Consider the following 17,103-nt stretch of genomic DNA (forward strand, 5'->3'; position numbering starts at 1 on the left):
CTAATGACATCAGGTTCATTATTGAACATGATCAAGCAGTCTATTAGACAGATTTCAAATATTTCTCAGGATCTAAAATATCTTGAAATCATTACTTTGCCAGGCATAGCTACTCGCATACAACTTGTGCAGCATTTGTATATTGATTTCAAGAGCAAGGAGAAGCTGGAAAGAGCAGCAAAACACACGAGAGTGGAAGCCATCTCTTTTGATGCTACTAAAGAGCCAAGAGCTACCGTTAGAATAGAGTCTACTTTGCTAGTGCCACTCTCACTCTCGATCAGTCTCAGCTCCCCCTTGTATTGCATCTTTTACCAGAAACTGCAATCTTCAACATACAAGCTCCACAGCTGGGAGAAGGAAGATGGGCACATGTGAAGCGTGTAGGTGTCACGCATCCTGTATTTAAAGATCCACTGTATGCAGCGAAGATCTTCAAAGTCCACTTGCATGGACCCATAGTGGATCAACAGGTTGAAGACGAAGCCACAATTTTGGACATCGCTCATTGCGGAATTATTTATCCACTTGCCATGGTCCGCCACATAGAGCGTCCAATGCTCATTTCACGTTTTTGGAATGGCGGCCATGTAGAGCAGTGGATAAAAGAGTGCATTGTAGATGGTAGTCAACCTGTCATTTGTGATTATGTGACCACTAAAGGAACAATAGAGCTGTCCAAAATAAAATTTTGCAGATAATAAACGCTCTTCTTTAGATCCTAAATTATCTACATGCGCACGACTATCTCCACAATGACCTTCACTCCCCCAACATGATGCTTCACTTTGGATAGAAGAAGTTCTATGGAGGCATTGTGGATTGGAGTTATGTACAAAGTCAAAACAATGACATGCTTTCCTCCTCTCCGTGACTTGCAAATAGAAACTAGAAAGCAGGCCGAGAGAGATGTTCGATGGCTGCCCCAGAATGCATATCTACCAATCCCCCTCCCTGGAATAAAGCCATGGATATCTTCTCCATGTGTCATACTTGTAAATGACTCTTGAAGTGCGTGTCAATGACGCAAGAGCAAAACAAAAGGGATTTTTTAAGCAATGTACTTACCCACCTTGAGAGTGGCAAGCGAAACAATCCCTCAACCCGACCTAACGCTTTTGATCTTTCTCTCTGTCTAAATGGTGACCATAGAGTGGGCTATGACATTGTAATGATTTTTGGTCTACAACCAGATGATGATTAAAGTGATGATTTGATTATTGTCCTCTTTAGTTGTACTTGTAACTTATTCATGGACTCACACGAGTATTGCTATGAAGATTCATATGTTGAGAGAGAGTGTAGGTTTGGTCCATGAGTAATAAGAACACAAACATACAATACTGCCCCTCGTAAATAACCACAAGGGTCTGAGCCATGAGTAAAAACAACACTTTGCAAACAGTCATCAGCACCCCCCCGCCCCCCGGGAAAATAACCACAAGGGTCCAGTTCATGAGTATATTCAAACCTTATCAAGCATCAATTCTTCTTTTCAAGACTCCTCCCGAGAAAGCCCGAGCCATGAGTATCAAAACTCCTCCCAAAAAAACATTGAAACCAATATCAAAACAAGAACCGAGCAATCTCAAATCAGCACCAGTACAAGTTCAAAACAGATAAAATCCATTTCAAATAATTTCCAAACATTATTTTCAAATGCAAAATTTCAAGAAAGTGGTCTCCTCATTGAGTTGGATCTGTAGCTCCATGCTCCCAATTGCTCCATACCCACTATCTGCAAAAAGAACCCAAAACATAATTTTCATCCATGCTACAAAAACCCTAATTTGCTAATGAAAATCCTTATTTTTCAAAAAAATTGGAATAAAAATCTGCTCATGTCAATGTGTAGGGCTCGTTAAGAGGATCAACTTTGACTTCTATTATATATTCAAATTCTCAACCCTTGAATAGTTTTTAGAGGCCTTTGTAACATAGAAAAACGTTAAAAAGCATGTTTTTTTGTGCTTTGTACGGCAAACAAAACCCCTTCTCCTTCATCTTCTCCTTCTCTTGTCATTTCTTCTTCATCCTTCTTCTTCTCCTTCTCTTGTCATCTCACGTGTGTCCGGTTTTCTCTCAAAAAAAGGTGGAAAAAAAATCTATAAAATCTCCTAGTGCTACCTTGCTTTATCTACTCTTGAAGGATTGGTATGCTTTCAAAAAGGCACACAACTTAAGCTGCCAACGGAAAAAGAACTAACTGAACAACCTTTTTCACTTGAAATAACAACTAAATTGAAAGAGATACATGACACACGATGTGGGGAGTGGCAAAATTCCACCCCAAGGAAGCATTGGCCCCAAACCCTAGGACCCCTTAAATTTGGAATTTCTTTATATTGCTTGAACTTAGTACAATGGCGGTACTATGTCATGTGCACCTTCATGTGAAAACATGCGAGAGAATGAGCCCATGGCACATATTTAAATTCCCTATGCCCCAAAGCAATTACATCTAAAAGCATCAAACTCAAAAGCATCTAGTAAAAGCTGGCAACCTAAATTTTAAAGATCCATACAAGTATGCCATGTTAGCAGCCACCAACATGAAACTTGGAATGATATATATTTGCTATGTGGCACTGCCAGTGCAATTTGGGGGACTATCCGTACAATCATGCCACGTTATCAGTTGATTACACAAGTCTTCTATGTGTGTGCCCTGCTTTATTTTAACTCCTTTTGCTACTTCTATTGATTCTTCTCTTAGGGTTTAGGCCCCAAGATTGGGATCTTCAAGTTGGCTAGGATTGAGTTTGGGAAACCAACCCACCGGATCTTTAGTGGCTTGACACGTAAGTAGTTTGTGACAAGATCAGTCCAGTGTTTTGAATTGCATATGTAGCCCTAGCATTTTTGCTCTAGATTTCAAATGAGCCCTAGCTCTTGCAACTCAACCCAAAATTTTCAATTTCCAGCCATTTCTCTAGTCGAAAATGGCCCGGATCTGCTAACACTAGCATCTCCGCTACAACCCGGTACTTTAGCAGCCCATTGAGATTTTTCACGGCCATTCCCTTGCCACATTGAGTGCTCCCATTGTTGTCCATCACTGTCTTCATCATCATTTGCATTTTCAACCTTGCTTTGCACGATGGATTGGTTGCATTTTTGCAACCAGCTTCCAGCCCTTGTTTTCTCTCATATAGGGAGCACAAATCAGTCTCAGATCTACCCCTTGGTGGCCATCAGTAACCCCTCACCAAGATGGATCCAGAGATGCATCATATGAGCCCTGGAGGTGGTTCATCTTGAAGTGTTTCTACGGCCACATTTTCCATTTGAGTCATTAGAGTTTTCATTGAGGTATTGAATGTGTGTGCATTCCATTTATGCAATCAAAAGCTGGAATATTTTTAGCTATTGCTACAGATAAATGAAATTGATTTTTGTGCACAAAGAATGAATTTATTGGTACCAATTAAGTAAATATTCGGTTAAATTTTTCGATACAATGTGCCATTTGGAAACTTATCCATGTTTGGATAGAATGATAAGTAGAACAATAGACAAACGTAGTGCAAAACGATTCACAACAAGCACATGAATAAGGTGGTGTCCCTAGTTTGCTCAAAAAAGCTATAATTTAATATTTTCACAATGGTTATCCAAGAAAATGGCCGATCAAAGACAATGGAAATAGTTCTTGGTGGGAGCCGTCAAACTTAGCTAGGAGAGACATGAAATTTTCCAGTCAGAAAGACTCTAGATTGGACAAAAAAATGAGTTTTAACACTCGTTTCTAAGCGTAAAGTTAAAAATCTTTTGAACTAAGTATCCGAGCCAATCTAAAAGGGGTCTAATTCAATAAAAAATATAAAACTTAACTCCTAGCATAAGAAAATTGCAACAACCAGTGTTTTTCTATCTTCTCTCTCTTTCTCTCTCTCTCTCTCTCTCTCTCTCTCTCTCTCTCTCTCTCTCTCTCTCTCTCTCAAATCAGCACCAATACAAGTTCAACAGATAAAATCCATTTCAAATAATTTCCAAACATTATTTTCAACTGCAAAATTTCAAGAAAATGGTCTCCTCATTGAGTGGATCTGTAGCTCCATGCTCCCAGTTGCTCCATACCCGCTCTCTGCAAAAAGAACCCAAAACATAATTTTCATCCATGCTACAAAAACCCTAATTTGCTATTGAAAATCCATATTTTTCAAAAAAAATGGAATCAAAATCCGCTCACGTCAATGTGTAGGGATCATTGAGAGGATCAACTTTGACTTCTATTATATATTCAAATTCTCAACCCTTGAATAGTTTTTAGAGGCCTTTGTAACATAGAAAAACGTTAAAAAGCATGTTTTTTTGTGCTTTGTACGGAAAACAAAACCCCTTCTCCTTCATCTTCTCCTTCTCTTGTCATTTCTTCTTCATCCAAATGCATAGCTTCCATTTGTAAGCTCACGTGTGTCCGGTTTTCTCTCAAAAAAAGGTGGAAAAAGAATCTATAAAATCTCCTAGTGCTACCTTGCTTTATCTACTCTTGAAGGATTGGTATGCTTTCAAAAAAGCACACAACTTAAGCTACCAACGGAAAAAGAACTAACTGAACAACCTTTTTCACTTGAAATAACAACTAAATTGAAAGAGATACATGACACACGAGGTGGGGAGTGGCAAAATTCCACCCCAAGAAAGCACTGGCCACAAACCCTAGGACCCCTTAAATTTGGAATTTCTTTATATTGCTTGAACTCAGTACAATGTCGGTACTATGTCCTATGCACCTTCATGTGAAAGCATGCCAAAGAATGAGTCCATGGCATATATTTAAATTCCCTATGCCCCAAAGCAATTACATCTAAAAGCATCAAACTCAAAAGCATCTAGTAAAAGCTGGCAACCTAAATTTTAAACATCCATACAAGTATGCCATGTTAGCAGCCACTAGCATGAAACCTGGAACTGCCAGTGCAATTTGGGGGACTATCCGTACAATCATGCCACGTTATCAGTTGATTACAGAAGTCTTCTATGTGTATGCCCTGCTTTATTTTAACCCTAGTGACTAGGGGTCCCATCCGACGGGGTCCCATAAGTTGATGGAAACTCCTTAAACATAAGCCACTCGGCAAGGCTTTGAAAGTTGGTAAAACTCCTTTTGCTACTTCTATTGATTCTTCTCTTAGGGTTTAGGCCCTAGGATTGGGATCTTCAAGTTGGCTAGGATGGAGTTTGGGAAACCAACCCACCGGATCTTTAGTGGCTTGACACGTAAGTAGTTTGTGACAAGATCAGTCCAGTGTTTTGCATTGTATATGTAGCCCTAGCATTTTTGCTCTAGATTGCAAATCAGCCCTAGCTCTTGCAACTCAACCCTAAATTTTCAATTTCCAGCCATTTCTCTAGTCGAAAATGGCCCTGATCTGCTAACACTAGCATCTCGCCTACAACCCGGTACTTTAGCAGCCCATTGAGATTTTTCACGGCCATTCCCTTGCCACATTGAGTGCTCCCATTGTTGTCCATCATTGTCTTCATCATCATTTGCATTTTCAACCTTGCTTTGCACGATGGATTGGTTGCATTTTTGCAACCAGCTTCCAGCCCTTCTTTTCTCTCATATAGGGAGCACAACTCAGTCTCAGATCTACCCCTTGGTGGCCATCAATAACCCTTCACCAAGATGGATCCAGAGATGCATCATATGAGCCCTGAAGGTGCTTCATCTTGAAGTGTTTTCACGGCCACATTTTCCAGAGATGCATCATATGAGCCCTGAAGGTCTCAGATCTACCCCTTGGTGGCCATCAGTAACCCCTCACCAAGATGGATCCAAAGATGCATCATATGAGCCCTGAAGGTGCTTCATCTTGAAGTGTTTTCACGGCCACATTTTCCATTTGAGTCATTAGAGTTTTCATTGAGGTATTGAATGTGCGTGCATTCCATTTACGCAATCAAAAGCTGGAATATTTTTAGCTATTGCTATAGATAAATGAAATTGATTTGTGCACAAAGAATGGATTTATTGGTACCAATTAAGTAAATATTCGGTTAAATTTTTTGATACAATGTGCCATTTGGAAACTTATCCATGTTTGGATAGAATGATAAGTAGAACAATAGACAAACATAGTGCAAAACAATTCACAACAAGCACATGAATAAGGTGGTGTCCCTAGTTTGCTCAAAAAAGCTATAATTTAATATTTTTATGATGGCTATCCAAGAAAATGGCTGATCAAACACAGTGCAAATACTTCTCGGTGGGAGCCGTCAAACTTAGCCAAGAGAGACATGAAATTTTCCAGTCACTAATACCCTAGATTGGCCAAAAAAAAATGAGTTTTAACACTCGTTTCTAAGCGTAAAGTTAAAAATCTTTTGGACTAAGTATCCGAGCCAATCTAAAAGGTGTATAATTCAATAAAAAATATAAAACTTAACTCCTAGCATAAGAAAATTGCAACAACCAGTGTTTTTCTATCTTTCTTCTCTCTCTCTCTCTCTCTCTCTCTCTCTCTCTCTCTCTCTCTCTCTCTCTCTCTCTCTCTCTCTCTCTCTCACACACACACACACACACACATGAAGCACCAAATGGAAAAATAAATCATACATTAGGCCTATAAGAGGCTAGTGTTACCATTTGGGAGGGCTCTGCAGAAGTTTCTACACATACACACACACAGCCTCCTCTCTCAAGTCTCAATTTATCCCACTTTCTCTCTCCTCTATGATTTCCCGCTCTTGTGTGTGTGAAGAGTGGTGTATCTAAAGGATACAACTAGAAATTGGTGGCTTACCACAATCATGGAAAATTTTGAACCCACAAATTGGGAGGAGTTCCAAAAAAAATTATATGCTCAGTTACTTTCCCCAACTTTGACACTAATGTGAAGAAAGAATGGGATTATCTCTCCCAAAAGAAGAATGAAGATGTGTCCAACTACGTCAACAAATTCTGGGAGGTCCTCCTCAAGGTCACTCCTTTTATGAAAGTGTTTACCAACAACAACAAGTGTTTGGAAAGAGAGAATTCAACTCAACCATGCACATACAAACTTCATTGGATGTCCATTTCATATTGATGGTATTTATAGATCTCAAGGAACAACTATAACCTATGATGAGTACAACAATATCTTCATGGAACTCACTTTGTTGCAAACTAGAATGGTTGAGTTCTACAATATGTAACATTTGAAGTGACTCGTGGCGTTCTACATTTCATTTTGAAGCTAGATGAGTGTTAGATTCTTAAAGAGAAAAAGCTAGAGCGGGTCACAATAACACTAATGAATAGAGCTCTTACAAAATTCCCTACTGATGATCCTTCATACTTCAGTGTTCAATTAGAAACAAACATATGGTAGCTTGGTGCTTTTCAGATCATCCATTTCTATGTATTCTTCAACTCCGGCAAGCTCGCTTTTGATTTAATTTTAGACTTAATTTCACATCTCATAAGGATTTAATTTTGCATGTAAAGAAAGCAGACCATGACATTTTATATTGGGTGTTACATCAAACCCCTAATCCGGATATAGTTGATAGACAAATGAATCAAGGAGAGGTGTTGGTTGTAGATGGGAGGAGAGACTTTCAAGTCCAATGGCATCTTGTAGGTGACCTCAAAACATTGAAGTGCATGTATAATTGTGGAATAGGTGCCATGGCAAAGTCTGCATGCTTGTATTTCATGGAGCCTGCAAAGATGATGGGCCCAAAGGTGGTGGATAAAGTCTCCTACTCGTCACAATGAAGATCCTAATTTCTTCCCAATTCTAGATAATCCACTTGTTAATGTTCACATTTGTACAATGCATGGTCTTTGCAAAGTTGTGGAGAAGTTGGTGTATATGTACATTGGGTTTGCTTGAAAAATCAAGAAGTCAATTGAACGACATGTTGTTGTACAGCCCCTTGAACTAGTTTTTCATATATGGGTCTCCATGGGGGCAATGTGAAAATCCAGTGGGACAAGAAAAGGTCAACCAATGATAAAGATGTACCATGCAAACCATCCATTGGTGGGGTCAAGGTACGTTGTTTCTTATCTAAACCAACATGCATGAAAGATAAGAAGCTAGCCAAGCGTGGAAGGACATATCGGTCCACCACCTATGTCAGTAAATTTGAGTTTCAAAAATGGAAAAATATACATATGGTAGTGAAGGACTAGGAACCAATAACTCACAATGTCAAGGGTGATGTGTGGTGATCACTCAATGTGCTATTTTAGATGTGTGACAAAGATGATTGGTCACAAAATGATCTCAACAAGTTTAAGGAGAGCCTTCAACGATTGAAGAAATCATTTAAGACAGCATGGAGTGAAACTCAGCTTACTCATTACATGGCATTCTTAAAGCACCTTTTTAAATAAAAAGAACTAAGAGGATGTTTAAAATGTTTGACAACTTGTTTTATTTGGAGCACATCATTTTCAATAACTTGCCATACTTCATTCAAAAGTATGGAAACCCAGGCATATGGAACACCCAAGACTTGGAAAAGTCTCATTACATGGCCAAGGATGCATATTTCATATGCACGCAGCATGAAGGCTCTTGAGATAAGGCAAACAATTTGAAAGATTTGTTTCAATCGCTTTATCACAGAATCCTTCACCGTCTGCAGCAAAAGGACTATAATCTTCTAGGTCTTGAGAACTTCATACTAACACCTAGTACGTGAGAAAAAGGACGTATATAGTATGGCATCAATTATTTAGACACCTAGTATGGTATCAATTATTTAGAGCTAAAGTAAAGATTCACAAGGTCAAGCTCTTTATAGGCCGTAGTATTGTCCATATTGTCTGTAAAGTTTCTAATATCCCACCGAGTTGTTGAATGGGCAGAAGTGAACCGTTGCTAGTGGCTAATAGGTGCTGACATATTGGTATGCCTATCTCCAAAAATGCCATTACTTTGTCGTTCGTGTTCTTTGGCATCTCCAGCATCAAATCTCTTTGTATGGAAAAAAGAATTAGCTTCCACTTCTGCTCTTTGACTATTCTTTTGAGCCTGGTTGGTAGCAATAGGCACCTGCATGATTGACTACTTGATTTCCACTGCAATGTTGCTGCATCTCCTTGGAGCTACACATTAACCAACTCCCGCATACACCATATTCTACATTGAATTGGTCATGAGAGATGTTTTTGTTTGTTTGCACATCGTTCCAAAATGCTTGCCTCATCAAATTGGCTATCAACAGAGTTGGATGAGGAGTGCGGCTGAAGCCAACGGCTCATCAGACCATGACTTGCATCATAAGTGGCAATATTTCCCAATGCCTTTCCCTCGACATTGAGCTTTTTGTCACTAATCCCCTCACACTCTTTGCTAAAAGTGCAAGCAACTATCACTGAAGCCATTGGCTTAATTACTCGAGGATAACCATCATAAGCTTAATTAGGTGTAATTTATCTTGCTAAGATTTTATGCCCTCATGTCCACTTTGATATTTACTCTTTCCATTTCTTTGGCCTCTGCAGTCTGCATCGCCAACAGTGTGATAGCATCATCAAAAAAATGTGATAAACAAGACTACAAAGGCAATGAGTTTTGGTGATTTGTCCACTCTAGATTAGGCCAATTGATCATCGATTGAAATCTGATATCTTCTGTTTCAGTAGTACTAGAACAGATCTCTATCATGGGTTGATCGCACAAAATATCTGATATTTGAGAGTCCTCATCGCGTCGCCAAGCATCCCAAGTACTCTCCAGCATTTGAGCAACGCAGAGTGATTTTTAGGTAGCTTTTTACATCGTAGTTTTTGTTTGAGATCTTCCTAACAGCAATGTTTTTTTAAAATTTAAAATTAATGCCACGTGGTGGCTTCTTCTTTGAGATACTAGAAAGAGAGCCTTGGGCTCATCAAGTAAATAGCAAGTAATAAGAGTGGTCAATTAGGCATCCACTAAAAGTGGGTGGCCTTAGTTGGAGTATTTGCATTCCCTTCATGTGCCAATTAACCTCCCCTCAAACCTAATATCACTATGAGTAGTGGCAAGCTCTCTATGATCACCTCTTTTGATCAAGAATTTTTCAATACTAGTTATACAATTGTAGGGGGCTTCTTTCTTTATGGTATTCTTGACATTTTGGCTTCACACTCATGTGTTGGTAGCTTGATCATTCTTGTCCATTTGTTTAACTAAGAAGCAAGCTCTCCTACGATTAGCTTTTCTGATAAATAATTTTCCAATAAAAGTCAGCTTTGCCACCACCAAGGTACGAATTTGTCTTCCTTGACCACTATTCATATTTTGTTTCATCCCCAATCCAATCATATATCCATCAAGAGTTGTCTAAACTGTTTCTATATCTACCACTGGCTACCTTTTGGAGTGTAGGGACTATAGCTTTGCATGGCCTTGTGAATCTTTCTAGCGAGAGGAATGGAAGTGCTAAAAGAAAAATCCCTTAATGCATGATGAATTTGTTAGTTTTTACAGTTCTCAAATGAGAACTTTCCAACTTTGAAAGCATCCGTGTCTAGTACACTTCAACTAGATATTGGACAACTAGATATTGGACTTCCTCTTGATTGTTGAATTGCCTTTCTTGTAATCGTTATCTACTATATTCTCGCTCTTGCACTATTGAATTCAAGCTTTAAGGTGGTCAAAAACTCATGTGCTATTATGTTGCTAACAAAAAAGGATCTCTTATCTAAAGAACTTTATCATCCTAAGATGTATCCACATTTTCTAGGATTTCCATGCATTAGAAGGGAGCTAAAAGCTTTTTGCATCTACATAGATCTCCACTTGGCGCCTACATTATCCTTGAAAATCATCTGAAATACATGCATTTCGCATGCTCCACTTTTATCATGTGGGTGTGAAAGAGCTAATTTCTTTGGCTTCTATGGCTGGCAAAGCTCAAGTAAATTGGAATGCAATTCGAAATGTTTTCAATGGTGGCGACAAGACTAATACAATGAGCGGTCGATAGCGTTCTTGTCTTTTCCATTGGAAGCAAAGCTTGAATCAACACACAACGAAGTATGTGGCACAAGCTTCTCAACACATACAGAAAGAAATGTGTGAGAAGTGGAGGCAAGCACCAACAAAAGAGGCTGCAGCAGCAGAGGCTTGTCTGATACGCCAATGGTGGCATAACGATCATTGCATAGGCCATAACATTCTATTCATGGATTCATGGCTTAGTTGGTGGGAAATTTGTATTTCACATTGGGGTGGCATTATGACGTGCGTAGAAAGAGGCTTTGATGGACCAAACACTCCACGCACAAACCTCGTCAAGAGCAAGCATGGTAGCTGGCTAGCAGGGGAGGGTTTTTGTAAACGCATTTCATTATATGATGCATGTACAACCCCTAGAAAATTTCATCTTATAGAGCACAAAGACCATTTCATACAGCCATGGAAAACACATTGGGAAGGGTCCATCGATACAAAAGCTTGCTGAGCGCCATGAAAAAAGTCCCAGTCAAGTAATAAGAGCAGTGAACAAGGCTACCGAGGGCACTCCAATGTATAAACAGCCGACTCCATTGACGGGAGATAAGGAGACATCAAGGCAAAAACGCAAGCCAAATGAGGTTATCAATGTGGAAGATGATGATGAAGGGGTGTATCAAGTGGAGTTCAAGAAAGAAGGAATGTCTACTGTAACGTCGGTTTTTCCTACACAAAATATAACCTGTTCTCCTTTCAAGTCAAAAGATACATCCACTCCTCAAGGCAGTGCACGAGCCACAGTGCGAGATGGTGTGTGTGTATGGTACCAGACTTCCATTTTCGAGGACGTTGCTCACAAGATTAGTCTAGCGCTATCAATGAGAGCTAAGGTTGTAGAAGAGATATGTGGGGCAGATGGTGTTCATAAGGTCTTCAAAGTAGAGACCAAAAGTGAAGATGGTCATGTGGGGTTGTATAATGTTTGTATTAGCAACCAGCCATTGTGCACATGTTGAGACTTCATGGAACGGGTGACAAAGCAAAAACCATACCTTGCATTTAAACATTTGTATTTATTTATCTGCATGTGCTAGGGTTAAGCCAAAATGAGAACATGTTTATCCATCAACCAATTTTGAAAGATGCTGATACATTCAGGGCACTGAGATGAGGCATGACCTATCCAGGCATGGATGCATAGAAGCAGGCTGGATCAATGTGGAGATCCCCTATGGGGATATGTTGGAGGAAGTCTATGATAGGGAGGAATGGTGTTAACAAATGCAAAAGGTGAGGGGATGAGAGTTCTCTAAAGGGGTTGATAAACTAATGGGTAAAAAGGATAGAAGAGATCTGAGTTGAAGCCTTAACGGCGTGATCGTCTTATGACCCAAATCATTCAACATCACCTACTTGTGTCATGTGGAACAAGTTATAAAGCACTAAAAAAGGGCTAAAAAATTCGGGGGAGCATGTGTAATCATACCGGAAGGGGTTATCGTAGGGTGTGGGAAGGGAGAGAAAATGGAAAAAGTTAAGTTAATATATGGCACTCAAAAATGATCGTAGGTGACAAGTGTCACGCATGCACACGAGCCACGTGAAAAAGTTCAAATGGTCACTGTACGGACGATCAAAAGTATAAAACTTCCATGTCACGTTCTCATTTCTTACCCCTCTCAAATCATCCGGTTGCATTGTTTCATCCTTACCCCATCCCTCGCACATCGCGTTTCGTCCTTACCCCATCCCCTACACATCGCGTTTCGTCCTTACCCCATCCCCCATACATCGCGTCGTTCTGCAGAGCCTTTTCATAATCGCCTTGTCCCATTATGTTTGTAAGTAATCCTCCACGGCGTGATAAGGTGTGGTCTTGAATAGTGCAAGTACATTCTATCGCTTTGTTTGAGCATGTGCACTTTTTATCATTACCCTCCACGGCACGGCACTACATTGTCGTGAACATCTATCACCTTGTTACCACAATCCTACAAGGTGTGATGATTTATTCCCATCTTCCTGCACGATGCGATAAGGAATGATTTGAAAAGTTGCAAGCACCTCTTATCGCATTGTTCAGGCTCGCATGATGCGATAGCGCATAGTTTGAAAAGTTGCAAGCACCTCTTATCGTGTCGGTTGAGCAATCTCAAAGTGTGTGACACTTTCATCTCATCTTCCTGCACGACACAATAGCACATGGTTTGAAAAGTTACAAGCACCTCCTATTGCGTTGTTCGGGCATTTTTTCGGGCTTACTCCTTTTCGACTATCAGATGGCAAAGACAAATCAAACTGCAAGAAAAGTTTACCAATATCAAAGGATTCAGAAAAAGATGATGACAACTAGCAATAATCATTCAAGCCAGATTCAGAGAAGAAAGAGGAGGAGAAGCCACTTACACAACCTCGTGAGAGGACTATTGCTAGAAAGAGAATGAATTATCAAGTCAAATCTCTAAAGGAGATAAGGAAAGCACAAAAATCTACTTGTCTTCTTATTCCTAGGCTACCCTTCATGAGATTTGTCAAAGAGATATCAGATAGATTGGTGAGCATGACGAAAATCAAAACTTTTGTTTCAATAAGGTGGCAATCTCAAGCCTTGATGTGCCTTCAGGAGGCTGCTGAGGATTTCTTAATAGACTTTGTGAATGATAGCTATATTGCAGTTGCATTTTCTCACAGGGTCACACTGATGAGCAAGTATTTTGTGCTTGTGTCAAGGTTGAGGTACAAGTTTGATAAGGCTCTGCAGCCAATTCCTAGTGAGGATCTTAGGGCCTATCAAATTTTAAATATTCCCCCTCCCATGCAGCAGAAGAAGTCAGGGGTTGTCATTGAAGATGTTACACATCAATATGACACAAGAAAGGCGAAGGATATCAAAGTAGGCAAAGAGATTTACATGATATGAGAAGATGCTATCCTTACAGAGCAAGCAAAAATTTTAAGAGCATCCAACTCTCTCCTCTATGAAAAAGTTACAGGCCAAATGGTTATGGATGTCTCCATGTATGGGGATGATAAAGTGTACTTAGAAATATTCCCTCAAGACACAAGTATTCTTGTAAAACTCAACATTGAGGTTGGTGCTCTTTATCTGTCTCATGTATGTGTTGCCTCTTTGCTAATCATTAGTGCATATGCGCCTACAAGGGCCTCATTGGGGGATGTATGTTCTTTGACTTCAAGTGTCTTATGAGGGATCTTCCAGAGGCTATAGCTATGCAAATATCCATACTTGATCCTATAGTGGCACAGTGCCTATTCAACAAGCAAGGAAGCTTTTCAAGTTTTTTTGAAGGATTTGATATGTTGACCTGCAATTACATAATATACCCATATGTTGAAGGGTAAGTCTTAACTCCTAACAATTTTTTATATTATGTGGTATTCCTAGCTAATTGTTATTTTCTTGTAGAGGGCATTGGAGTCTTCATATCTTCAATCTTTTGGAAAAAGATGTTATATATATGAATTCACTGTCAAGTATCCATGGGAGAAGTAAATTGTAAGTCTGAAGTATGTTCTATGCTTGATGGCCCCTTGTTTTCTATCAGTAGCTTTTTGATTGATGTCCTCTTGCAGTGCTGGCAAACTTATCGTTGATCACCTGAGTACCACAATTAAGGATTACAATATAGAAGCTTCCAAGTACTACAGTCAAAAAGTGCCTTTACAAACAAACTCATCAACATCTTGTGGATGGAGGGTGCTTGCCAATGCATGGAGATATCTTTAGTCAAGGTGCAAGATGACTACACTCACTATAAGTGTGCATCCCATGTTCCATTGATTTGTTTTGACTTCTTAACTTATGTATGTACTCATGTTCTTTATTTTCCTTTTCTATTTGCTACAGTTACATGAATATCTAGAGTCTTTGGTCATGTGGGTGAGATAGAAGGTTGTTTCCATGGTTTTGGAAATATCAATAAACCCAAATGATCCAGACTCTCCTATGGCACCAACTACAGATGAACCAGAGTCTCCTTTTCTACCAAAGAAAGGTAGAGCCACCAAGGGTTTGGATGCAAAGAAAAGGGATCACAGGAAGAAGAGCCGTGCAAAGAGCCCTGCAAAGAAGATCCCTTCAAAGAGGAGTCCTGCAAAGAAGAGCCCTACAAAGAAGATCCATGCAAAGAAAAGCCCTGCCAAGAGGAAGAGGCCCACCAAGAAGAAGAGCCCTGCAAAAAGAAAAGCATATGCAAAGGGTCATCCATTCCATTCACCATTGAAATTCAAGGTTCAAAAGTGTCGTTTAGTTAAGAACAGTAAGGGGGAGGCACCGTGCTCACCTTTCAAACTATCATTTATGTTGCCAAAGAAGTTGTTAAGTCACCCAAGCCAACCACTCCTTAGGAGCCCAAAGCACCAACCCCCATAGAACACACTACCAAGTCTCCCGTTCCAAGCCCTAAGGAGCCCAAGTCACCACCACCCCCTCTTGAACCAACGTCACCCCCTCCTGAACACAAAAGAAAAAGGGTCTCTGAGGATGCAAGATCCTATCAGGAAAAAAGGAAAGTGAAGTTTCGTGATTGATTAATTCACAAAAGTTATGTACACTTTTGTTCATTTTGTCCATATGAACATACACCCTTTGGCGGTTCATAATTTTGTACTTCAAAATTTAATATCAACTATTCTATTCTTAACTGCGTATCATGGTGTCATGTAAATTTAAAAAAACATAAATAATGATCACAACAAGGTAGAAAAGGCATGTATATTTCCAAATGCAATTATTATAGCATTGAACTCTGGCTTTTTCAAGTCCTTGCAAGTGGCTCAAATACAACTCTTTTTGGGCAAAGGCATGTGATGCAAGAGGTTGAATTCTCCATTTTGGTGCTCACAAAAATTCCATCCACTTCGAATCTATACTTAGGAGATGTTTCATCAAGAAACTCAAGATATTCTCTAACATCTTGTAGTCTCCAATTTATTGTTACTATAAGGCTTCTATGCTCAGTGTGTGGATGGACTATGACCTTTAGTTCAAGCTCTGGACAATTTTCCTGAGAGTCAAGAGGAACCCAACTACCTAACTTGCTTCTCCATCTCCTATAGTCATAGCCGAGAAATAATGATTGACGACATAGTTGATATGAGATAGACATAGAATTTGGGCTTACTCTACAACTAATATTATCACCAATATGGAAAGTTTTTTGGGTCCATCCGTCTCCAAGTACATTATCCAGTTCAGTCATAGAACGTTTCTATTGAGCCACATCGTCTTTGTCCTCGGCAAGTCCATTGTTTTAAAACATGCCACAAAGACATGTATAGGCAAGAACCATTGAACTTTAATCCTTCTTGATATCCTACCCGGAGACATAGCTTTAAGGATGTCTTCTTTGATCTTCGATTTGAAGCTTGATATAGTACATGCATCAAGGGCTTCCCAATCATGTGAATTTATGGTGGGAACTGGTAACTGATGTAGTTCTCCATATGTACCTTCTTGTGATGCACTTTTGTATACGTGTCAAATGAAAATTGGACTATTCCTTAATCCTTAGATTAACAAACAGTCTTTTCCACCCTTTTTTTCCCTAATGTTGCATAGGACAAAGACGATGTGGTTTAATAGAAGAATTTCTATGACTGAACTGGATAATGTACTTGGATAAACAGTTTGCATTCAAGGAATTCGCAATGTTTTTCTATGGTGTGTTTTGTCAGTAGGTTTTGCATGTTCATTCCTTTGCATGTTCATTCCTTGGCATGACACAATCATAGAGAAAGCACGAGCACGATTAACCATCAAAAATTGGTATTTCCATTGTGCTTTGCCATAGTTGATCTCTTTAGGACAACAAGTCAAGATCAGATCACACTTCTAGCATGTGTTTGGTGAGAGGTTCGGCACTCCATCACTTTGTTCATTTGCATTTCATGCACGATCATTTAGGAAGAATAGTCCTTTTTCAGTCACTCGACAAGGGACAGATATGTTTATGATCTTGTGTTGAAAGTGGTTTCATGGATTTCCCATAACTCAATATCGTAGACGAAGTTGGAGCATTGGAGCCGAAAGAGATTATTATGTGACGCCCTCAGCGTGGCCCAAAGGAGCAAGCACTACAGACTTTCCTGAAGTTCAAGTATTGCAAGCTCGAGTGGGCCGGCAAAGAGTTCTTCGTAGACTCCCATGAGTTGTTGGCAGACAATATGGAATCCATACAGCTCGGTACCA

At 39.6% G+C, this 17,103-nt stretch overlaps 1 pseudogene; it reads left to right on the plus strand.

The window, feature by feature from the left end:
• Positions 1 to 14,210: 14,210 nt before the first annotated feature.
• On the plus strand, positions 14,211 to 15,167 carry LOC147439903 (uncharacterized; annotated as a pseudogene).
• Positions 15,168 to 17,103: the final 1,936 nt, after the last annotated feature.

This window comes from Adiantum capillus-veneris, chromosome 16 (genome assembly GCF_014529385.1).
Source record: "Adiantum capillus-veneris isolate H3 chromosome 16, ASM1452938v2, whole genome shotgun sequence".
Classification (NCBI taxonomy): domain Eukaryota; kingdom Viridiplantae; phylum Streptophyta; class Polypodiopsida; order Polypodiales; family Pteridaceae; genus Adiantum; species Adiantum capillus-veneris.